This window comes from Eumetopias jubatus, unplaced genomic scaffold (genome assembly GCF_037043125.1).
Source record: "Eumetopias jubatus isolate StellerSeaLion01/CBP00866 unplaced genomic scaffold, mEumJub1_p1.0 scaffold_10, whole genome shotgun sequence".
In the NCBI taxonomy this organism is placed as follows: domain Eukaryota; kingdom Metazoa; phylum Chordata; class Mammalia; order Carnivora; family Otariidae; genus Eumetopias; species Eumetopias jubatus.
This window is the reverse complement of record NW_028274816.1, coordinates 129,736,455-129,763,591: the sequence shown is the minus strand read 5'-3', so window position 1 is coordinate 129,763,591 and position 27,137 is coordinate 129,736,455. Positions and strand designations below refer to the sequence as shown.

Below are 27,137 nucleotides of genomic sequence, written 5' to 3'. Positions count from 1 at the left end.
TTTTCTCCATTGAGAATGATAGTCGCTGTAAGTTTTTCATAGATGGCTTTTATGATTTGGAGGGATGTATCCTCTATCCCTAGGCTCTGAAGAGTTTTGATAAAGAAAGGGTGCTGTACTTTGTCCAATGCTTTCTCTGCATCAATAGAGAGGATCTATGATTCTTGTTCTTTCTTTTGTTAATGTATTGTATCACGCAGATCGATTTGCGGATGTTGAACCAACCTTGCAGCCCAGGGACAAATCCCACTTGGTCATGGTGAATCATCCATTTGATGTACTGTTGGATCCTATGAGCTAGTATTTTGTTGAAAATTTTTGCATCCATGTTCATCAAGGATATTGGTCTATAATTCTCCTTTTTGATGGGGTCTTTGTCTGCGTTTGGGCTCAAGGTAATGGTTTCGGAGTTATCTGTAGGAAGCTCTGACTTAGTTGTCTAGAGTTTCATGGATGTGTCCATCATTGAATCCAGATCCTGTTTTATATTAAAATTTATGTTATACCAAGCCAACGTGACTTGACATTTGGTCCCTCACACCGTTCCTCAATTATGCTTTGAGACGCTTTCACCCATGTTCATAGAGTGCATTCGCAACCTTCATCACAGGAAGTAACCTTAGGACTTTCAGCAATGCATAAACACTAGGAAAACCTTGATGTCCGGTAGATGCAGGGCTTCCTAACGGATGGGTGGAAGCTCTCTCTCTTTTCTTCTGCATTTCCACTTGATTCTCCAGGGCTCCAGCTCACCTGAGAGTGTGTCGGGATTAGGCAAGTCACTTGTATACATGTGAGCATGGTGCTCCTCCAATGGATTGCGTCTGAGCTGTCCCATGACAGAGGGTAGAAGAGATAAGCATTGAAGAGCTTTGAGGTACTGTTCTGAGAAGATGCCCTTCAGTTCCTGAATAACTTGTTCCACTGTGTGAACCCTTAGAGTTTCTTTAGAGGCACTCTCCGAAGTGAGCTGGGATTCCAGGTCACCTTGCTGGGCTCTGCAGAATTTCCCAGGGACTTTCATCTGACTCTCAAGCATAGTTGCCAAATTGGTGGCTTCTTCAAAAAAAATCCATGATGACCTTCAATATTTTCCATCCCTTCATTTCGTGAATGCAGCACCGCCCTCAAGCTACTGACTGCCCAGAAGACATCAGAGGCTGGCCCTTGAAGGTTTTTCCCAAAGGCTCTTGGAAAAGATAGGACATTTTGACGAACAACAGTGGGAACGATGAAATCAAAATCCGTTACTGCCCTACAGAGTACAAAAGCTCAACCAGCTCTCCAGTTATTCCATCTACTATTTGTATCACTCTTTATACCGTCTCCACATAAAACAAGGGCTTGTAGGAGGTCCACAAAATTTTCAAAGGCATCGTGCCTGCCTGTCCACTGAGAATGGCAGATTTCCTTCCGTTCTTTACCCTTTGGCTCATTGTTGTGCAGGAGGAGAGAAATGACATTGTCAAGCTCCAAAAGCAAGTGTGGAGATCGATGGAAGGGAGAAGAAAATTGCTCAATTGTTCCTAAAGCCACAGATACTCCCAGAAGAGGCACTGCTTTTGCCAAGCACATAGCAAAGACACGGGAAGAGCAAAGTGTGTAGAGAGCTTGGGGATATTTCTATCAAAGTCTAGAAGCACCGACTTTCCTTTTGGAAGACAATCCACGGCGCACAATGTAAGCCTGGCCACGACCATACTCCATGTTTTACCCCTCTCCTCAGTTCTCGTCGTGTGAAATTTTACAGCCAAAATTTCTGCCTCCACTTCCTAAGGCAAGAATTCCACAATTGCCTCTCTCAGGTTATGAGATTCTTCAACAAACCTCACCAACAAAGGCAAGTGTTCCTCCCCCGCTATGTCCACTACATCATCAGTGATGATGGAAGAGAAGCGGGAGTCTCTCCCTTCCCTGAAGGTCTCCTCCCAAATGAATGCAGCTCTCACAGATGTCTAGCATCTGTTTCTGCTGTGTTTTCGAGAACAACCCGGTGGTAACGGCTGTCCACTCAAAGCGCTTTCCAAGAACCTCTTCACCAGAAGGGATCTGGCACTCCAGAAGTTCTTGGAAGTTATCCAGGGTCAAGAGACCCTCCGGGATTTCATCACTTTCATGCCCATCCACAGGTACGTTCCTTTTTCCCATGAGAATCAAAATGTCGAAGTGCGGCAGAGCAAGATGGCGGAGGAGTAGGAGACCCAGATTTCGTCTGGTCTCAGGAATTCAGCTGAATAGGGATCAAACCATTCTGAACACCTACAAACTCAACAGGAGATCGAACAGGAGAGTAGCAACAACTCTCTGAACAGAGAAGCGACCACTTACTGGAAGGTAGGACATGCGGAGAAGTGAATCCAAGGCGATATTCGGGAGGATAGACGGTGGGGGAGTGGCCTCCGCCGGCCGATTCTGGCAAGTGATAGAGCCCCGGAGCACAAAATCGGACCTTTTAGAAGTCGGCTCGGCTGAGGGACGTCGCTGCAGTGGCTAAGCATGGGGTGGAATCCTCCCGGGATGGTGTGGTCTCAGGACCCTTGGGGTCACAGAAAGACCGGGGGTGCCTGAGTGCGCCAGAGCTCCCAGGTATCAGAGCGGGGAAGCCGGCTGCAGAGACAGAGCCGAGGCGCGGGCTCTCACCTCGGTGTTGCCATAAACTATGATCCGCGGCCCAGTCGGGCCACTGCTTCTCCAGCAGGGACCCAAAAAGCCGCAGAGCTGGGGAGACTCCCCTTCCTTCCCGGGGAGGAGCGGCGCGGGAGCGCAGCGCATGGATCTGCTGGGTTTGGAGACTCCACACGGGGTCGGGTGCCAGAGATAGCAACGCTCGGGCACAGGCCGGGTGAGCACGGAGTGCGGCCGGAGACCAGGGAGAAGGGAGTGACTGCTTTTCTCTGGGGGCACACTGAGGAGCGGGACCCCGAGTTCTCAGCTCCCCCGGGTGGAGATTGGGAGGCCACCATTTTTGCCCTGGTCCTCCAAAGCTCTACCGAGAGCTTGCAGGGAAAAAATCTCCTGAGAGCAAACCGGAGCACCTTCCTTAGCCCGGACGGACAATGGCGGGGCAATTCAGCCTCCGGCAAAGATATTTGGAAACTACAGCAACAGGCCTCTCCCCCAGAAGATCAGCACGAACAGCCAGCAAACCAAGACCAAGTTTACCGATCAAGGAGAACGGGAGAACTCCAGCGCTAGTGGAATACTGCACATAGAATTCATGGCTTTTTTTTACCATGATTCATTAGTTCATCAAAGTTAATTTTTGTTGACTGTTTTTTTTTAATTTTTATTTTTCCCTTTTTCAACCAACATCTTATCAATCCCTTTTTTAAAAAAAAAAAGTTTTTATTTTTCATTTTATAATCATATTTTATCCCTTCATTGTAGTTACTCTTATTTTTTTTAATTTTTTTATTGTTATGTTTTTTTTAAATAAAGAAAATTTTTTTATTGTTATGTTAATCACCATATATTACATCATTAGTTTTTGGTGCAGTGTTCCATGATTCATTGTTTGTTCATAACACCCAGTGCTCCATGCAGAACGTGCCCTCCTCAATACCCATCACCAGGCTAACCCATCCCCCCACCCCCCTCCCCTCTAGAACCCTCAGTTTGTTTTTCAGAGTCCATCATCTCTCATGGTTCGTCTCCCCCTCTGACATACTCCCCTTTTCTTCCTCTCCTGTTATCTTCTTCTTTTTCTTAAAATATGTTGCGTTATTTGTTTCAGAAGTACAGATCTGTGATTCAACAGTCTTGCACAATTCACAGCGCTCACCGTAGCACATACCCTCCCCAATGTCCATCACCCAGCCACCCCATCCCTCCCACCCCCAACCACTCCAGTAACACTCAGTTTCTTTCCTGAGATTAAGAATTCCTCATATCAGTGAGGACATGTGATACATGTCTTTCTCTGATTGACTTATTTCACTCAGCATAACACCCTCCAGTTCCATCCACGTCGTTGCAAATGGCAAGATCTCCTTCCTTTTGATGGCTGCATAATATTCCATTGTGTATATATACCACCTCTTCTTTATCCATTCATCTGTCGATGGGCATCTTGGCTCTTTCCACAGTTTGGCTATTGTGGGCATTGCTGCTATAAACATTGGGGTACACGTATCCCTTCGGGTCCCTACATTTGTATCTCTGTGGTAAATACCCAGTAGTGCAATTGCTGGATCGAACAGTAGCTCTAATTTCAACTGTTTGAGGAACCTCCATACTGTTTTCCAGAGTTGTAGTTACTCTTATTTTTGACATATATATATATAAGTTGTTCTCTCTTCAAAATTTTGAGATACAGTTTCTTCTAACAGCTCAAAATATACCCTAAATGACTACTGTATGGCTTTGTTCTAGTCTCCTGCCTGATCACATTCTCTCCCTTTTTCCTTTTTTTTTCCTTAAATCTTCTTTCTTTTTTCAAACAACTTCTTATCTTATCAAGTCCTTTTATAAAGTCTTTTATACTTTTCATTTTTACACTCATGTTCCATCCCTTCATTTTATCAAACCTTATTTTGTACATATATGTCTTTCTTCCTTTAAAATTTTAGGAGGCACTTTTTTCTAACAGACCAGAATACGCCCAAAATCTACTGTGTGCCACTAATCTATGCACTAGCCTGATCATATTTGATCATATTCTGCTTTTTTTGTATTGTTCTGTTTTTGTTTTTATCTTTTTTTTCTTTTTTTTTCTCTTTCTTTTTTCATTCTTTCCCTTTCTTTTCCCCTGGTTTCAGGTCTTTTCTGATTTGTATACAGTACATTTGCTGGGGACGTTGTAAACCTGTTAGCCTTTTCTTCTCTCATTCATCTATTCTCCTCTGGACAAAATGACAAGACGAAAAAAATCACCTCAGCAAAAAGAACAAGAGGTAGTACCGTCAGCCACGGACCTACTCAATATGGACGTTAGTATGATGTCGGACCTAGAGTTCAGAATCATGACTTTAAAGATACTAGCTGGGCTTGAAAAAAGCGTGGAAGTTATTAGAGAAAACCTTTCTGGAGAAATAAAAGAACTAAAATCTAACCAAGTCGAAATCAAAAAGGCTATGGATGAGGTGCAATCAAAAATGGGGGCACTCATCGACAGATGAATGGATAAAGAAGATGTGGTATATATACACAATGGAATATTATGCAGCCATCAAAAGGAATGAGATCTTGCCATTTGCAACGACGTGGATGGAACTGGAGGGTGTTATGCTGAGTGAGATAAGTCAATCAGAGAAAGACATGTATCACATGACCTCACTGATATGAGGAATTCTTAATCTCAGGAAACAAACTGAGTGTTACTGGAGTGGTTGGGGGTGGGAGGGATGGGGTGGCTGGGTGATAGACATTGGGGAGGGTATGTGCTACGGTGAGTGCTGTGAATTGTGCAAGACTGTTGAATCACAGATCTGTATTTCTGAAACAAATAACGCAACATATTTTTAGAAAAAAGAAAAAGAAGATAACAGGAGAGGAAGAAAAGAGGAGTATGTCAGAGAGGGAGACGAACCATGAGAGATGATGGACTCTGAAAAACAAACTGAGGGTTCTAGAGGGGAGGGGGGTAGGGGGATGGGTTAGCCTGGTGATGGGTATTGAGGAGGGCACGTTCTGCATGGAGCACTGGGTGTTATGAACAAACAATGAATCACGGAACACTGCACCAAAAACTAATGATGTAATATATGGTGATTAACATAACATTAAAAAAATTTTTTTAAAAAATTTAAAAAGAAAATGGGGGCACTAAGTGCTAGGATAAATGAGGCAGAAGAGAGAATCAGTGATACAGAAGACCAAATGATGGAAAATAAAGAGGTTGAGTAAAAGAGAGAGAAAAAACTACAGGATCACGAGGGCAGAATTCGAGAGATAAGTGATACGATAAGATGAAACTACATTAGAATAATTGGGATCCCAGAAGAAGAAGAAGAGAGAGAGAGGGGCAGAAGGTATATTGGAGCAAATAATAGCAGAGAACTTCCCTAATGTGAGGAAGGAAACAGGCATCAAAATCCAGGAGGCACAGAGAACCCCTCTCAAAATCAATAATAATAGGTCAACAGCCCGACATCTAACAGTAAAACTTACGAGTCTCACAGACAAAGAGAAAATCCTGAAAGCAGCTCGGGAGAAGAGATATGTAACCTAAAATGGTAGAAACATTAGATTGGCAACAGACCTATCCACAGAGACCTGGCAGGCCAGAAAGGACTGGCAAAATATCTTCAGAGCACTAAACGAGAAAAATATGCAGCCAAGAATGCTATATCCAGCTAGGCTGTCACTGAAAATAGAAGGAGAGATAAAAAGCTTCCAGAAAAAACAAAAACTAAAGGAATTTGCAAACACGAAACCAGCCCTCCAAGAAATATTGAAAGGGGTCCTCTAAGCAAAGAGAGACCCTAAAAGCAGCAAAGATCAGAAAGGAACACAGACAACATACAGTTAACAGTCACCTTACAGGCAATACAATGGCACTAAATTCATACCTTTCAATAGTTACCCTGAATGTAAATGGGCTCAATGCCCCAATCAAAAGACACAGGCTACCAGATTGGATTATAAAACAAGACCTATCAATATGCTGTCTGCAAGAGACTCATTTCAGACCCAAAGACACCCCAGATTGAAAGTGAGGGGGTGGAAAACCATTTACCATGCCAATGTACACCAAAAGAAACCTGGGGTGGCAATCCTTATATCAGACAAACTAGATTTTAAAACAAAAACTGTAATAAGAGATGAAGAAGGACACTATAACCTACTTAAAGGGTCTATCCAACAAGAAGATCTAACGATTGTAAATATCTATGCCCCGAACATGGGAGGAGCCAAATATATAAGGCAACTAATAACAAAAGCAAAGAAACACATTGACAACAATACAATAATAGTGGGGGACTTTAACACCCCCCTGACTGAAATGGACAGATCATCTAAGCAAAAGATCAACCAGGAAATAAAGACTTTAAATGACACACTGGACCAAATGGACTTCACAGACATATTCAGAACATTCCATCCCAAAGCAACGGAATACACATTCTTCTCGAGTGCCCATGGAACATTCTCCAGAATTGATCACATCCTAGGTCACAAATCAGTCTCCATCGGTACCAAAAGATTGGGATCATTCCCTGCATATTTTCAGACCACAATATGATTGGAAACTAGAACTCAATCACAAGAGGAAAGTCGGAAAGAACTCAAATACATGGAGGCTAAAGAGCATCCTACTAAAGAATGAATGGGTCAACCAGGAAATTAAAGAAGCTTTTAAAAAACTCATGGAAACCAATGAAAATGAAAACACAACTGCCCAAAATCGTTGGGATACACCCACGGCAGTCCTGCGAGGAAAGGAGATAGCAATACAAGCCCTTGTCAAGAAACAAGAAAGGTCTCAAATACACAACCTAACCCTACACCTGAAGGAGCTGGAGAAAGAACGGCAAATGAAGCCTAAACCCAGCAGGAGAAGAGAAATCATGAAGATCAGAGCAGAAATCAATGAACTAGAACCCAAAAGAACAGGAGAACAGATCAACGGAACTAGGAGCTGGTTCTTTGAAAGAATTCACAGGGTTAATACACCCCTGGCCAGGCTGATCAAAAAGAAAAGAGAAATGACCCAAATCAACAAAATCATGAATGAAAGAGGAGAGATCACAACCAACACCAAAGAAATACAAACAATGATAAGAACATAATATGAGCAACCCTATGGCAGCAAATTAGATAACCTGGAAGAAATGGGTGCCTTCCTAGAGATGTGTCAACTACCAAAACTGACCCAGGAAGAAATAGAAAACCTGAAGAGTCCTATAACCACGAAGGCAATTGAAGCAGTCATCAAAAATCTCCCAAGAAACCAAAGCCCAGGGCCAGGTGGCTTCCCAGGGGAATTCTATCAGACATTTAAAGAAGAATTCATACCTAGTCTCCTGAAACGGTTCCAAAAAGTAGAAAGGCAAGGAAAACTTCCAAACTCATTTTATGAGGCCACCGTTACCGTGATCCCCAAAGCAGACAAAGATCCCATCAAAAAGGAGAATTACAGACCAATATCCTTGATGAACATCGATGCAAAAATCCTCACCAAAATACTAGCCAAGAGGATCCAACAGTACCTTAAAAGGACTATTCACCACGACCAAGTGGGATTTATCCCTGGGCCGCAAGGCTGGTTCAACATCCGCAAATCAATCAACGTGATAAAATACATTCACAAAAGAAAGAACAAGAATCATAGGATCCTCTCAATAGATGCAGAAAAAGCATTTGACAAAGTACAGCACCCTTTCTTGATCAAAACTCTTCAGAGTATAGGGACAGAGGGTACATACCTCAATATCATAAAAGCCATCTACGAAAAACCTACAGCGAATATCATTCTCAATGGGGAAAAGCTGAGAGCTTTTCCCCTAAGGTCAGGAACGCGGCAGGGATAGCCACTCTCACCACTGCTACTCAACATAGTATTAGAAGTCCTAGCCACAGCAATCAGACAACAAAAAGAAATCAAAGGCATCCCAATCGGCAGAGAGGAAGTCAAACTCTCACTCTTTGCAGATGATATGATACTTTATGTGGAAAACCCAAAAGACTCCACCCCAAAACTGCTAGAACTCACACAGGAATTCAGTCAAGGAGCAGGCTGTAAAATCAATGCACAGAAATCAGTGGCATTCCTATACACCAACAACAAGACAGAAGGGAGACAAATCAAGGAGTCGATCCCATTCACAATTGCACCCAAAACCATAAGATACCTAGGAATAAATTGAACCAAAGAGGCAAAGGATCTGTACTCAGAAAACTACAGAATACTCAGGAATGAAATTGAAGAAGACACAAAGAAATGGAAAAACGTTCCATGCTCATGGATTGGGAGAACCAACATTGTGAAGATGACAATGCTCCCTAGAGCAATCTACACATTCAATGCAATCCCCATCAAAATACCATCCACTTTCTTCAAAGGAATGGAACAACTAATCCTAAATTTTGAATGGAACCCGAAGAGACCCCGAATAGCCAGAGGAATATTGAAAAAGAAGAGCAAAGCGGGCGGCATCACAATTCTGGACTTCGAGCGCTATGACAAAGCTGTCCTCATCAAGACAGTATGGTACTGGCACAAAAACAGACACATAGATCCATGGAACAGAATCGAGAGCCCAGAAATGGACCCTCAACTCTATGGTCAACTTACCTTTGACAAAGCAGGAAAGAATGTCCAATGGCAAAAAGACAGTCTCTTCAACAACGGGTGTTGGGAGAATTGGACAGCCACATGCAGAAGAATGACCCTGGACCATGTCCATACACCACACACAAAAATAGACTCCAAATGGTTGAAAGACCTCACTGTGAGACAGGAGTCCATCAAAATCCTAAAGGAGAACACAGGTAGCAAGCTCTTCGACGTCAGCCGCAGCAACTTCTTCCTAGAAACATCACCAAAGGCACGGGAAGCCAGGGCAAAAATGAACTATTGGGATTCCATCAAGATAAAAAGCTTTGGCACAGCAAAAGAAACAGTCCACAAAACCAAAAGACACCCGACACAATGGGAGAAAATATTTGCAAATGACATATCAGATAAGGGGCTACTATCCAAAATCTATAAAGCACTTATCGAACTCAACAGCCAAAGAACAAATAATCCGATCAAGAAATGGGCAGAAGCCATGAACAGACATTTTTCCAAAGAAGACATCCAAATGGCCAACAGGCACATGAAAAAGTGCTCAACACGGCTCGGCATCAGGGAAATCCCAATCAAAACCTCAATGGGATACCACCTCACACCCGTCAGAAGGGCTAAAATTAACAAGTCAGGGAACGACAGATGTTGGCGGGGATGTGGAGAAAGGGGAACCCTCCTACAGTGTTGGTGGGAATGCAAGCTGGCGCAACCCCTCTGGAAAACAGTATGGAGGTTCCTCAAACAGTTGAAATTAGAGCTACCATTCGATCCAGCAATGGCACTCCTGGGTATTTACCCCAAAGATACAAAGGTAGGGACCCGAAGCGGTACGTGCCCCCCATTGTTTATAGCAGCAATGTCCACAATAGCCAAACTGTGGAAAGAGCCAAGATGTCCATCGACAGAGGAATGGATAAAGAAGAGGTGGTATACATATACACAATGGAATATTATGCAGGCATCAAAAGGAATGAGATCTTGCCATGTGCAACGACGTGGATGGAACTGGAGGGTCCGATGATTAGTGAAATACGTCAATCAGAGAAAGACATGTATCATATGACCTCACTGATATGAGGAATTCTTAATGTCAGGAACAAACTGAGGGTTGCTGGAGTGGTCGGGGGTGGGAGGGATGGGGTGGCTGGGTGATAGACATTGGGGAGGGTATGAGCTACGGTGAGCGCTGTGAATTGTGTAAGACTGTTGAATCACAGATCTGTACTTCTGAAACAAATAACGCAACATATTTTAAGAATAAAGAAAAAGGAGAAGATAGCAGGAGAGGAAGAATGAAGGGGAGTTAGTCAGAGGGGGAGTCGAACCAGGAGAGATGATGGACTCTGAAAAACAAACTGAGGTTTCTAGAGGGGAGGTGGGTAGGGGGATGGGTTAGCCTGGTGATGGGTATTAAAGAGGGCACATTCCGCACGGAGCACTGTGTGTTATGAACAAACAATGAATCATGGAACACTACACCAAAACAAATGATGTAGTACATGGTGATTAAGAAAGCAATAAAAAACAAAGACTGTAATAAGAGATGAAGAAGGACACTACGTCCTACTGAAAGGGTCTATCCAACAAGATGATCTAACAATTGTAAATATCTATGCCCCGAACATGGGAGCATCCAATTATATAAGGCAATTAATAAGAAAAGCAAAGAAACACATTGACAACAATACAATAATAGTGGGGCACTTTAACACCCCCCTGACTGAAATGGCCACATCATCTAAGCAAAAGATCAACAAGGAAATAAAGACTTGAAATGACACACTGGAGCAGATGGACTTCACACACATATTCAGAACGTTCCATCCCGAAGCAACGGAATACACATTCTTCTCTAGTGCCCATGGAACATTCTCCAGAATGGATCACATCCTAGGTCCCAAATCAGGTCTCAACCGGTACCAGAAGATTGGGATCATTCCCTGCACATTTTCAGACCACAATGCTTTGAAACTAGAACTCAATCACAAGAGGAAAGTCGGAAAGAACTCACATACATGGAGGCTAAAGAGCGTCCTACTAAAGAATGAATGGGTCAACCAGGAAATTAAAGAAGCTTTTAAAAAACTCATGGAAACCAATGAAAATGAAAACACAACTGCCCAAAATCGTTGGGATACACCCACGGCAGTCCTGCGAGGAAAGGAGATAGCAATACAAGCCCTTGTCAAGAAACAAGAAAGGTCTCAAATACACAACCTAACCCTACACCTAAAGGAGCTGGAGAAAGAACGGCAAATGAAGCCTAAACCCAGCAGGAGAAGAGAAATCATGAAGATCAGAGCAGAAATCAATGAACTAGAACCCAAGAGAACAGGAGAACAGATCAACGGAACTAGGAGCTGGTTCTTTGAAAGAATTCACAGGGTTGATACACCCCTGGCCAGGCTGATCAAAAAGAAAAGAGAAATGACCCAAATCAACAAAATCATGAATGAAAGAGGAGAGATCACAACCAACACCAAAGAAATACAAACAATGATAAGAACATAATATGAGCAACCCTATGGCAGCAAATTAGATAACCTGGAAGAAATGGGTGCCTTCCTAGAGATGTGTCAACTACCAAAACTGACCCAGGAAGAAATAGAAAACCTGAAGAGTCCTATAACCACGAAGGCAATTGAAGCAGTCATCAAAAATCTCCCAAGAAACCAAAGCCCAGGGCCAGGTGGCTTCCCAGGGGAATTCTATCAGACATTTAAAGAAGAATTCATACCTAGTCTCCTGAAACGGTTCCAAAAAGTAGAAAGGCAAGGAAAACTTCCAAACTCATTTTATGAGGCCACCGTTACCGTGATCCCCAAAGCAGACAAAGATCCCATCAAAAAGGAGAATTACAGACCAATATCCTTGATGAACATCGATGCAAAAATCCTCACCAAAATACTAGCCAAGAGGATCCAACAGTACCTTAAAAGGACTATTCACCACGACCAAGTGGGATTTATCCCTGGGCCGCAAGGCTGGTTCAACATCCGCAAATCAATCAACGTGATAAAATACATTCACAAAAGAAAGAACAAGAATCATAGGATCCTCTCAATAGATGCAGAAAAAGCATTTGACAAAGTACAGCACCCTTTCTTGATCAAAACTCTTCAGAGTATAGGGACAGAGGGTACATACCTCAATATCATAAAAGCCATCTACGAAAAACCTACAGCGAATATCATTCTCAATGGGGAAAAGCTGAGAGCTTTTCCCCTAAGGTCAGGAACGCGGCAGGGATAGCCACTCTCACCACTGCTACTCAACATAGTATTAGAAGTCCTAGCCACAGCAATCAGACAACAAAAAGAAATCAAAGGCATCCCAATCGGCAGAGAGGAAGTCAAACTCTCACTCTTTGCAGATGATATGATACTTTATGTGGAAAACCCAAAAGACTCCACCCCAAAACTGCTAGAACTCACACAGGAATTCAGTCAAGGAGCAGGCTGTAAAATCAATGCACAGAAATCAGTGGCATTCCTATACACCAACAACAAGACAGAAGGGAGACAAATCAAGGAGTCGATCCCTTTCACAATTGCACCCAAAACCATAAGATACCTAGGAATAAATTGAACCAAAGAGGCAAAGGATCTGTACTCAGAAAACTACAGAATACTCAGGAATGAAATTGAAGAAGACACAAAGAAATGGAAAAACGTTCCATGCTCATGGATTGGGAGAACCAACATTGTGAAGATGACAATGCTCCCTAGAGCAATCTACACATTCAATGCAATCCCCATCAAAATACCATCCACTTTCTTCAAAGGAATGGAACAACTAATCCTAAATTTGGAGTGGAACCAGAAGAGACCCCGAATAGCCAGAGGAATATTGAAAAAGAAGAGCAAAGCGGGCGGCATCACAATTCTGGACTTCGAGCGCTATGACAAAGCTGTCCTCATCAAGACAGTATGGTACTGGCACAAAAACAGACACATAGATCCATGGAACAGAATCGAGAGCCCAGAAATGGACCCTCAACTCTATGGTCAACTTACCTTTGACAAAGCAGGAAAGAATGTCCAATGGCAAAAAGACAGTCTCTTCAACAACGGGTGTTGGGAGAATTGGACAGCCACATGCAGAAGAATGACCCTGGACCATGTCCATACACCACACACAAAAATAGACTCCAAATGGTTGAAAGACCTCACTGTGAGACAGGAGTCCATCAAAATCCTAAAGGAGAACACAGGTAGCAAGCTCTTCGACGTCAGCCGCAGCAACTTCTTCCTAGAAACATCACCAAAGGCACGGGAAGCCAGGGCAAAAATGAACTATTGGGATTCCATCAAGATAAAAAGCTTTGGCACAGCAAAAGAAACAGTCCACAAAACCAAAAGACACCCGACACAATGGGAGAAAATATTTGCAAATGACATATCAGATAAGGGGCTACTATCCAAAATCTATAAAGCACTTATCGAACTCAACAGCCAAAGAACAAATAATCCGATCAAGAAATGGGCAGAAGCCATGAACAGACATTTTTCCAAAGAAGACATCCAAATGGCCAACAGGCACATGAAAAAGTGCTCAACACGGCTCGGCATCAGGGAAATCCCAATCAAAACCTCAATGGGATACCACCTCACACCCGTCAGAAGGGCTAAAATTAACAAGTCAGGGAACGACAGATGTTGGCGGGGATGTGGAGAAAGGGGAACCCTCCTACAGTGTTGGTGGGAATGCAAGCTGGCGCAACCCCTCTGGAAAACAGTATGGAGGTTCCTCAAACAGTTGAAATTAGAGCTACCATTCGATCCAGCAATGGCACTCCTGGGTATTTACCCCAAAGATACAAAGGTAGGGACCCGAAGCGGTACGTGCCCCCCATTGTTTATAGCAGCAATGTCCACAATAGCCAAACTGTGGAAAGAGCCAAGATGTCCATCGACAGAGGAATGGATAAAGAAGAGGTGGTATACATATACACAATGGAATATTATGCAGCCATCAAAAGGAATGAGATCTTGCCATGTGCAACGACGTGGATGGAACTGGAGGGTCCGATGATTAGTGAAATACGTCAATCAGAGAAAGACATGTATCATATGACCTCACTGATATGAGGAATTCTTAATGTCAGGAACAAACTGAGGGATGCTGGAGTGGTCGGGGGTGGGAGGGATGGGGTGGCTGGGTGATAGACATTGGGGAGGGTATGAGCTACGGTGAGCGCTGTGAATTGTGTAAGACTGTTGAATCACAGATCTGTACTTCTGAAACAAATAACGCAACATATTTTAAGAATAAAGAAAAAGGAGAAGATAGCAGGAGAGGAAGAATGAAGGGGAGTTAGTCAGAGGGGGAGTCGAACCAGGAGAGATGATGGACTCTGAAAAACAAACTGAGGTTTCTAGAGGGGAGGTGGGTAGGGGGATGGGTTAGCCTGGTGATGGGTATTAAAGAGGGCACATTCCGCACGGAGCACTGTGTGTTATGAACAAACAATGAATCATGGAACACTACACCAAAACAAATGATGTAGTACATGGTGATTAAGAAAGCAATAAAAAACAAAGACTGTAATAAGAGATGAAGAAGGACACTACGTCCTACTGAAAGGGTCTATCCAACAAGAAGATCTAACAATTGTAAATATCTATGCCCCGAACATGGGAGCATCCAATTATATAAGGCAATTAATAAGAAAAGCAAAGAAACACATTGACAACAATACAATAATAGTGGGGCACTTTAACACCCCCCTGACTGAAATGGCCACATCATCTAAGCAAAAGATCAACAAGGAAATAAAGACTTGAAATGACACACTGGAGCAAATGGACTTCACACACATATTCGGAACGTTCCATCCCGAAGCAACGGAATACACATTCTTCTCTAGTGCCCATGGAACATTCTCCAGAATGGATCACATCCTAGGTCCCAAATCAGGTCTCAACCGGTACCAAAAGATTGGGATCATTCCCTGCACATTTTCAGACCACAATGCTTTGAAACTAGAACTCAATCACAAGAGGAAAGTCGGAAAGAACTCAAATACATGGAGGCTAAAGAGCGTCCTACTAAAGAATGAATGGGTCAACCAGGAAATTAAAGAAGCTTTTAAAAAACTCATGGAAACCAATGAAAATGAAAACACAACTGCCCAAAATCGTTGGGATACACCCACGGCAGTCCTGCGAGGAAAGGAGATAGCAATACAAGCCTTTGTCAAGAAACAAGAAAGGTCTCAAATACACAACCTAACCCTACACCTAAAGGAGCTGGAGAAAGAACGGCAAATGAAGCCTAAACCCAGCAGGAGAAGAGAAATCATGAAGATCAGAGCAGAAATCAATGAACTAGAACCCAAGAGAACAGGAGAACAGATCAACGGAACTAGGAGCTGGTTCTTTGAAAGAATTCACAAGGTTGATACACCCCTGGCCAGGCTGATCAAAAAGAAAAGAGAAATGACCCAAATCAACAAAATCATGAATGAAAGAGGAGAGATCACAACCAACACCAAAGAAATACAAACAATGATAAGAACATAATATGAGCAACCCTATGGCAGCAAATTAGATAACCTGGAAGAAATGGGTGCCTTCCTAGAGATGTGTCAACTACCAAAACTGACCCAGGAAGAAATAGAAAACCTGAAGAGTCCTATAACCACGAAGGCAATTGAAGCAGTCATCAAAAATCTCCCAAGAAACCAAAGCCCAGGGCCAGGTGGCTTCCCAGGGGAATTCTATCAGACATTTAAAGAAGAATTCATACCTAGTCTCCTGAAACGGTTCCAAAAAGTAGAAAGGCAAGGAAAACTTCCAAACTCATTTTATGAGGCCACCGTTACCGTGATCCCCAAAGCAGACAAAGATCCCATCAAAAAGGAGAATTACAGACCAATATCCTTGATGAACATCGATGCAAAAATCCTCACCAAAATACTAGCCAAGAGGATCCAACAGTACATTAAAAGGACTATTCACCACGACCAAGTGGGATTTATCCCTGGGCCGCAAGGCTGGTTCAACATCCGCAAATCAATCAACGTGATAAAATACATTCACAAAAGAAAGAACAAGAATCATAGGATCCTCTCAATAGATGCAGAAAAAGCATTTGACAAAGTACAGCACCCTTTCTTGATCAAAACTCTTCAGAGTATAGGGACAGAGGGTACATACCTCAATATCATAAAAGCCATCTACGAAAAACCTACAGCGAATATCATTCTCAATGGGGAAAAGCTGAGAGCTTTTCCCCTAAGGTCAGGAACGCAGCAGGGATAGCCACTCTCACCACTGCTACTCAACATAGAATTAGAAGTCCTAGCCACAGCAATCAGACAACAAAAAGAAATCAAATGCATCCCAATCGGCAGAGAGGAAGTCAAACTCTCACTCTTTGCAGATGATATGATACTTTATGTGGAAAACCCAAAAGACTCCACCCCAAAACTGCTAGAACTCACACAGGAATTCAGTCAAGGAGCAGGCTGTAAAATCAATGCACAGAAATCAGTGGCATTCCTATACACCAACAACAAGACAGAAGGGAGACAAATCAAGGAGTCGATCCCTTTCACAATTGCACCCAAAACCATAAGATACCTAGGAATAAATTGAACCAAAGAGGCAAAGGATCTGTACTCAGAAAACTACAGAATACTCAGGAATGAAATTGAAGAAGACACAAAGAAATGGAAAAACGTTCCATGCTCATGGATTGGGAGAACCAACATTGTGAAGATGACAATGCTCCCTAGAGCAATCTACACATTCAATGCAATCCCCATCAAAATACCATCCACTTTCTTCAAAGGAATGGAACAACTAATCCTAAATTTGGAGTGGAACCAGAAGAGACCCCGAATAGCCAGAGGAATATTGAAAAAGAAGAGCAAAGCGGGCGGCATCACAATTCTGGACTTCGAGCGCTATGACAAAGCTGTCCTCATCAAGACAGTATGGTACTGGCACAAAAACAGACACATAGATCCATGGAACAGAATCGAGAGCCCAGAAATGGACCCTCAACTCTATGGTCAACTTACCTTTGACAAAGCAGGAAAGAATGTCCAATGGCAAAAAGACAGTCTCTTCAACAACGGGTGTTGGGAGAATTGGACAGCCACATGCAGAAGAATGACCCTGGACCATGTCCATACACCACACACAAAAATAGACTCCAAATGGTTGAAAGACCTCACTGTGAGACAGGAGTCCATCAAAATCCTAAAGGAGAACACAGGTAGCAAGCTCTTCGACGTCAGCCGCAGCAACTTCTTCCTAGAAACATCACCAAAGGCACGGGAAGCCAGGGCAAAAATGAACTATTGGGATTTCATCAAGATAAAAAGCTTTGGCACAGCAAAAGAAACAGTCCACAAAACCAAAAGACACCCGACACAATGGGAGAAAATATTTGCAAATGACATATCAGATAAGGGGCTACTATCAAAAATCTATAAAGCACTTATCGAACTCAACAGCCAAAGAACAAATAATCCGATCAAGAAATGGGCAGAAGCCATGAACAGACATTTTTCCAAAGAAGACATCCAAATGGCCAACGGGCACATGAAAAAGTGCTCAACACGGCTCGGCATCAGGGAAATCCCAATCAAAACCTCAATGACATACCACCTCACACCCGTCAGAAGGGCTAAAATTAACAAGTCAGGGAACGACAGATGTTGGCGGGGATGTGGAGAAAGGGGAACCCTCCTACAGTGTTGGTGGGAATGCAAGCTGGCGCAACCCCTCTGGAAAACAGTATGGAGGTTCCTCAAACAGTTGAAATTAGAGCTACCATTCGATCCAGCAATGGCACTCCTGGGTATTTACCCCAAAGATACAAAGGTAGGGACCCGAAGGGGTACGTGCCCCCCATTGTTTATAGCAGCAATGTCCACAATACCCAAACTGTGGAAAGAGCCAAGATGTCCATCGACAGAGGAATGGATAAAGAAGAGGTGGTATACATATACACAATGGAATATTATGCAGCCATCAAAAGGAATGAGATCTTGCCATGTGCAACGACGTGGATGGAACTGGAGGGTCCGATGATTAGTGAAATACGTCAATCAGAGAAAGACATGTATCATATGACCTCACTGATATGAGGAATTCTTAATGTCAGGAACAAACTGAGGGATGCTGGAGTGGTCGGGGGTGGGAGGGATGGGGTGGCTGGGTGATAGACATTGGGGAGGGTATGAGCTACGGTGAGCGCTGTGAATTGTGTAAGACTGTTGAATCACAGATCTGTACTTCTGAAACAAATAACGCAACATATTTTAAGAATAAAGAAAAAGGAGAAGATAGCAGGAGAGGAAGAATGAAGGGGAGTTAGTCAGAGGGGGAGACGAACCAGGAGAGATGATGGACTCTGAATAACAAACTGACGTTTCTAGAGGGGAGGTGGGTAGGGGGATGGGTTAGCCTGGTGATGGGTATTAAAGAGGGTACATCTGCACAGAGCACTGTGTGTTATGAACAAACAATCTATCATGGAACACTACACCAAAACAAATGATGTAGTACATGGTGATAAACAAAGCAATAAAAATCAAAGACTGTAATAAGAGATGAAGAAAGACACTATATCCTACTTAAAGGCTCTATCCAACAAGAAGATTTAACAATTGTAAATATCGATGCCCCGAACATGGGAGCATCCAATTATATAAGACAATTAATAAGAAAAGCAAAGAAACACATTGACAACAATACAATAATAGTGGGGGAATTTAACACCACCCTGACTGAAATGGACAGATCATCTAAGCAAAAGATCAACAAGGAAATAAAGACTTTAAATGACACACTGGACCAAATGGACTTCACAGACATATTCAGAACGTTCCATCCCGAAGCAACGGAATACACATTCTTCTCTAGTGTCCATGGAACATTCTCCAGAAAGGATCACATCCTAGGTCAAAATTAGGTCTCAACCGGTACCAAAAGATTGGGATCATTCCCTGCACATTTCAGACCCCATTGCTTTGAAACTAGAACTCAATCACAAGAGGAAAGTCGCAAAGAACTCAAATACATGGAGGCTAAAGAGCATCCCACTAAAGAATGATTGGGTCAACCAGGAAATTAAAGAAGAATTGAAAAATTCATGGAAACCAAGGAAAATGAAAACACAACTATCCAAAATCATTGGGATACAGCCAAGGCAGTCCTGCGAGGAAAGGAGATAGCAATACAAGCCTTTGTGAAGAAACAAGAAAGGTCTCAAAAACACAACCTAACCCTACACCTAAAGGAGCTGGAGAAAGAACGGCAAAGAAAGCCTAAACCCAGCAGGAGAAGAGAAATCATCAAGATCAGAGCAGAAATCAATGAAATAGAACCCAAAAGAACAGGAGAACAGATCAACGGAACTAGGAGCTGGTTCTTTGAAAGAATTCACAAGATTGATAAACCCCTGGCCAGGCTGATCAAAAAGAAAAGAGAAATGACCCAAATCAACAAAATCATGAATGAAAGAGGAGAGATCACAACCAACACCAAAGACATACAAACGATTGTAAGAACACATTATGAGCAACACTATGGCAGCAAATTAGATAATCTGGAAGAAATGGGTGCATTCCTAGAGATGTGTCAACTACCAAAACTGACCCAGGAAGAAATAGAAAACCTGAACAGTACTATAACCACGAAGGCAATTGAAGCAGTCATCAAAAATCTCCCAAGAAACAAAAGCCCAGGGCCAGATGGCTTCCCAGGGGAATTCTATCAGACATTTAAAGAAGAATTAATACCTATTCTCCTGAAACTGTTCCAAAAAATAGAAATGGAAGGAAAACTTCCAAACTCATTTTATGAGGCCACCGTTACCTTGATCCCAGAACCAGACAAAGATCCCATCAAAAAGGAGAATTACAGACCAATATCCTTGATGAACATCGATGCAAAAATTCTCACCCAAATACGAGCCAAGAGGATCCAACAGTACATTAAAAGGAGTATTCACCATGACCAAGTGGGATTTATCGCTGGGCTGCAAGGCTGGTTCAACATCCGCAAATCAATCAACGTGATACAATACATTCACAAAAGAAAGAACAAGAATCATAGGATCCTCTCAATAGATGCAGAAAAAGCATTTGACAACGTACAGCACCCTTTCTTGATCAAAACTCTTCAGAGTATAGGGACAGAGTGTACAAACCTCAATACCATAAAAGCCATCTACGAAAAACCTACAGCGAATATCCTTCTCAATGGGGAAACGCTGAGAGCTTTTCCCCTAAGGTCAGGAGCGCGGCACGGATAGCCACTCTCACCACTGCTATTCAACATAGTATTCGAAGTCCTAGCCACAGCAATCAGACAACAAAAAGAAATCAAAGGCATCCCAATCGGCAGAGAGGAAGTCAAACTCTCACTCTTTGCAGATGATATGATACTGTATGTAGAAAACCCGAAAGACTCCACCCCAAAACTGCTAGAACTCACACAGGAATTCAGTCAAGTAGCAGGCTATAAAATCAATGCACAGAAATCAGTGGCATTCCTATACACCAACAACAAGACAGAAGGGAGACAAATCAAGGAGTCGATCCCATTCACAATTGCACCCAAAATCATAAGATACCTAGGAATAAATTGAACCAAAGAGGCAAAGGATCTGTACTCAGAAAACTCCAAAATACTCAGGAAAGAAATTGAAGAAGACACAAAGAAATGGAAAAACGTTCCATGCTCATGGATTGGGAGAACCAACATTGTGAAGATGTCAATGCTACGTAGAGCAATCTACACATTCAATGCAACCCCATCAAAATACCATCCACTTTTTTCAAAGAAATGGAACAAATAATCCTAAAATTTGAATGGAACCAGAAGCGACCCCGAATAGCCAGAGGAATATTGAAAAAGAAATGCAAAGCTGGCGGAATCACAATTCTGGACTTCCAGCTCTAACGCAGGTGTCATCATCAAGACAGGATGGTACTGGCACAAAAACAGACACACAGATCCATGGAACAGAATCGAGAGCCCAGAAATGGACCCTCAACTCTATGGTCAACTTATCTTTGACAGAGCAGGAAAGAATGTCCAATGGCAAAAAGACTGTCTCTTCAACAACTGGTGTTGGGGAAATTGGACAGCCACATGCACAAGAATGAGACTGGACCATTTCCTTACACCACACACAAAAATAGACGCGAAATGGTTGAAAGACCACAATGTGAGACAGGAGTCCATCAAAATCCTAAAGGAGAACACAGGTAGCAAGCTCTTCGACGTCAGCCGCAGCAACTTCTTCCTAGAAACATCACCAAAGGCACGGGAAGCCAGGGCAAAAATGAACTATTGGGATTCATCAAGATAGAAAGCTTTGGCACAGCAAAAGAAACAGTCCACAAAACCAAAAGACACCCGACACAATGGGAGAAAATATTTGCAAATGACATATCAGATAAAGGGCTACTATCCAAAATCTATAAAGAACTTATCGAACTCAACAGCCAAAGAACAAATAATCCAATCAAGAAATGGGCAGAAGCCATGAACAGAGATTTTTCCAAAGAAGACATCCAAATGGCCAACAGGCACATGAAAAACTGCTCAACACGGCTCGGCATCAGGGAAATCCCAATCAAAACTTCAATGAGATACCACCTCACACCCGTCAGAAGGGCTAAATTTAACAAGTCAGGGAACGACAGATGTTGGCGGGGATGTGGAGAAATGGGAACCCTCCTACAGTGTTGGTGGGAATGCAAGCTGGTGCAACCCCCTGGACAATAGTATGGAGGTTCCTCAAACAGTTGAAATTAGAGCTACCATTCGATCCAGCAATGGCACTCCTGGGTATTTACCCCAAGATACAACGGTAGGGACCCGAAGCGGTACGTGCACCCCATTGTTTATAGCAGCAATGTCCACAATAGCCAAACTGTGGAAAGAGCCAAGATGTCCATCGACAGAGGAATGGATAAAGAAGAGGTGGTATACATATACACAATGGAATATTATGCAGGCATCAAAAGGAATGAGATCTTGCCATGTGCAACGACATGGATGGAACTGGAGGGTCCGATGATTAGTGAAATACGTCAATCACAGAAAGACATGTATCATATGACCAAACTGATATGAGGTATTCTTAATCTCAGGAACACACTGAGGGTTGCTGGAGTGGTCGGGGGTGGGAGGGATGGGGTGGCTGGGTGAAAGACATTGGGGAGTGTATGAGCTATGGTGAGCGCTGTGAATTTTGTAAGACTGTTGAATCACAGATCTGTACTTCTGAAACAAAGAACGCAACATATTTTAAGAATAAAGAAAAAGAAGAGGATAGCAGGAGAGGAAGAATGAGGGGGAGTTATTCACAGGGGGAGACGAACCAGGAGAGATGATGGACTCTGAAAAACAAACTGAGGTTTCTAGAGTGGAGGTGGGTAGGGGGATTGGTTAGCCTGGTGATGGGTATTAACGAGGGCACATTCCGCATGGAGCACTGTGTGTTATGAACAAACAATGGATCATGGAACACTACACCAAAACAAATGATGTAGTACATGGTGATTAACAAAGCAATAAAAAACAAAGAATGTAATAAGAGATGAAGAAGGACACTATATCCTACTTAAAGGGTCTATCCAACAAGAAGATCTAACAATTGTAAATATCAATGCCCCAAACATGGGAGCATCCAATTATATAAGGCAATTAATAAGAAAAGCAAAGAAACAGATTGACAACAATACAATAATAGTGGGGCACTTTAACATCCCCCTGACTGTAACGGACAGATCATCTAAGCAAAAGATCAACAAGGAAATAAAGACTTTAAATGACACACTGGACCAAAGAGACTTCATAGACATATTCAGAACGTTCCATCCCAAAGCAACGGAATACACATTCTTCTCTAGTGCCCATGGAACATTGTCCAGAATGGATCACATCCTAGGTCCCAAATCAGGTCTCAACCGGTACCAAAAGATTGGGATCATTCCCTGCACATTTTCAGATCACAATGCTTTGAAACTAGAACTCAATCACAAGAGGAAAGTCGGAAAGAACTCAAATACATGGAAGCTAAAGAGCATCCTACTAAAGAATGAATGGGTCAACCAGGAAATTAAAGGAGAATTTCAAAAATTCATGGAAACCAATGAAAATGAAAACACAACAGCCCAAAATCTTTGGGATACACCCACGGCAGTCCTGCGAGGAAAGTATATAGCAATACAAGCCTTTCTCAAGAAACAAGATAGGTCTCAAATACGCAACCTAACCCTACACCTAAAGGAGCTGGAGAAAGAACGGCAAAGAAAGCATAAACCCTGCAGGAGAAGAGAAATCATGAAGATCAGAGCAGAAATCAATGAACTAGAACCCAAAAGAACAGGAGAACAGATCAACGGAACTAGGAGCTGGTTCTTTGAAAGAATTCACAAGATGGATAAACCACTGGCCAGGCTGATCAAAAAGAAAAGAGAAATGACCCAAATCAACAAAATCATGAAGGAAAGAGGAGAGATCACAACCAACACCAAAGAAATACAAACAATTATAAGAACACAATATGAGCAACCCTATGGAAGCAAATTAGATAACCTGGAAGAAATGGGTGCGTTCCTAGAGATGTGTCAACTACCAAAACTGACCCAGGAAGAAATAGAAAACCTGAAGAGTCCTATAACCACGAAGGCAATTGAAGCACTCATCAAAAATCTCCCAAAAAACAAAAGCCCGGGGCCAGATGGCTTCCCAGGGGAATTCTTTCTGACATTTAAAGAAGAATTCATACCTAGTCTCCTGAAACTGTTCCAAAGAGTAGAAACGCAAGGAAAACTTCCAAACTCATTTTATGAGGCCACCGTTACCTTGATCACCAAACCAGACAAAGATCCCATCAAAAAGGAGAATTACAGACCAATATCCTTGATGAACATCGATGCAAAAATTCTCACCAATATACTAGCCAAGAGGATCCTACAGTACATTAAAAGGACTATTCACCACGACCAAGTGGGATTTATCCCTGGGCTGCAAGGCTGGTTCAGCATCCGCAAATCAATCAACGTGATAAAATACATTAACAAAAGAAAGAACAAGAATCATAGGATCCTCTCAATAGATGCAGAGAAAGCATTTGACAAAGTACACTACCCACTCTTGATCAAAACGCTTCAGAGTATAGGGACAGAGGTTACAAACCTCAATATCATAAAAGCCATCTACGAAAAACCTACAGCGAATATCATTCTCAGTGGGGAAAAGCTGAGAGCTTTTCCCCTAAGGTCAGGAACGCGGCAGGGATAGCCACTCTCAACACTGCTACTCAACATAGTATTCGAAGTCCTAGCCACAGCAAGCAGACAACAAAAAGAAATCAAAGGCATCACAATCGGCAGAGAGGAAGTCAAACTCTCACTCTTTGCAGATGATATGATACTTTATGTGGAAAACCCAAAAGTCTCCACCCCAAAACTGCTAGAACTCACACAGGAATTCAGTCAAGTAGCAGGCTATAAAATCAATGCACAGAAATCAGTGGCATTCTTATACACCAACAACAAGACAGAAGAGAGACAAATCAAGGAGTCTATCCCATTCCCAATTGCTCCCCAAACCATAAGATACCTAGGAATAAATTGAACCAAAGAGGCAAAGGATCTGTACTCAGAAAACTACAGAATACTGAGGAAAGAAATTGAAGAAGACACAAAGAAATGGGAAAACGTTCCATGCACATGGATTAGGAGAACCAATATTGTGAAGATGTCAATGCTACCTAGAGCAATCTACACATTCAATGCAATATCCATCAAAATACCATCCACTTTTTTCAAAGGAATGGAACAAATAATGCTAAATTTTGAATGGAACCACAAGAGACACCGAATAGCCAGAGGAATATTGGAAAAGAAGAGCAAAGCGGGCGGCATCACAATTCTGGACTTCGAGCGCTATGACAAAGCTGTCATCATCAAGACAGTATGGTACTGTCACAAAAACAGACACATAGATCCATGGAACAGAATCGAGAGCCCAGAAATGGACCCGCAACTCTATGGTCAACTTACCTTTGACAAAGCAGGAAAGAATGTCCAATGGCAAAAAGACAGTCTCTTCAACAACGGGTGTTGGGAGAATTGGACAGCCACATGCAGAAGAATGACCCTGGACCATGTCCATACACCACACACAAAAATAGACTCCAAATGGTTGAAAGACCTCACTGTGAGACAGGAGTCCATCAAAATCCTAAAGGAGAACACAGGTAGCAAGCTCTTCGACGTCAGCCGCAGCAACTTCTTCCTAGAAACATCACCAAAGGCACGGGAAGCCAGGGCAAAAAATGAACTATCGGGATTTCATCAAGATAAAAAGCTTTGGCACAGCAAAAGAAACAGTCCACAAAACCAAAAGACACCCGACACAATGGGAGAAAATATTTGCAAATGACATATCAGATAAAGGGCTACTATCCAAAATCTATAAAGAACTTATCGAACTCAACAGCCAAAGAACAAATAATCCAATCAAGAAATGGGCAGAAGCCATGAACAGACATTTTTCCAAAGAAGACATCCAAATGGCCAACAGACACATGAAAAAGTGCTCAACACGGCTCGGCATCAGGGAAATCCAAATCAAAACCTCAATGAGATACCACCTCACACCCGTCAGAAGGGCTAAAATTAACAAGTCAGGGAACGACAGATGTTGGCGGGGATGTGGAGAAAGGGGAACCCTCCTACAGTGTTGGTGGGAATGCAAGCTGGCGCAACTCCTCTGGAAAACAGTATGGAGGTTCCTCAAACAGTTGAAATTAGAGCTACCATTCGATCCAGCAATGGCACTCCTGGGTATGTACCCCAAAGATACAAAGGTAGGGACCCGAAGCGGTACGTGCACCCCATTGTTTATAGCAGCAATGTCCACAATAGCCAAACAGTGGAAAGAGCCAAGATGTCCATCGACAGAGGAATGGATAAAGAAGAGCTGGTATACATATACACAATGGAATATTATGCAGCCATCAAAAGGAATGAGATCTTGCCATGTGCAACGACGTGGATGGAACTGGAGCGTCGATGATTAGTGAAATACGTCAATCAGAGAAAGACATGTATCATATGACCTCACTGATATGAGGAATTCTTAATGTCAGGAACAAACTGAGGGTTGCTGGAGTGGTCGGGGGTGGGAGGGATGGGGTGGCTGGGTGATAGACATTGGGGAGGGTATGAGCTACGGTGAGCGCTGTGAATTGTGTAAGACTGTTGAATCACAGATCTGTACTTCTGAAACAAAAACGCAACATATTTTAAGAATAAAGAAAAAGAAGAAGATAGCAGGAGAGGAAGAATGAAGGGGAGTTAGTCAGAGGGGGAGACGAACCAGGAGAGATGATGGACTCTGAAAAACAAACGGAGGTTTCTAGAGGGGAGGTGGGTAGGGGGATTGGTTAGCCTGGTGATGGGTATTAACAAGGGCACATTCCACATGGAGCACTGTGTGTTGTGAACAAACAATGGATCATGGAACACTACACCAAAACCAATGATGTAGTACATGGTGATTAACAAAGCAATAAAAAACAAAGACTGTAATAAGAGATGAAGAAGGACACTATGTCCTACTTAAAGGGTCTATCCAACAAGAAGATCTAACAATCTTCGAGTAGGAGAGAGAGCAGATGGACCGTGTCAAGGTTTTCATTGTGATAAGGAAATCCATCAGGAAAGCCATACACGTAAGGATGAGAAGCACTTTAGCATGAAACGGTGAAGGCATCTTGAATGGGACCGGTGACGGTGCTGGAAAAACCTCTTCTGAAGTAGGCTTCTCTCAGCTGTCCTATGGTTTCAGTGACATGAAAGTGTTTTCCGTATTGGGTGTCAAGGCGTAAGGGACATGGCCTAGACTTACCTCTCCAT

At 42.7% G+C, this 27,137-nt stretch overlaps 1 pseudogene; it reads right to left on the bottom strand.

Moving 5' to 3' along the window:
- Positions 1–322: 322 nt before the first annotated feature.
- On the bottom strand, positions 323–27,137 carry LOC148163492 (52 kDa repressor of the inhibitor of the protein kinase pseudogene; annotated as a pseudogene).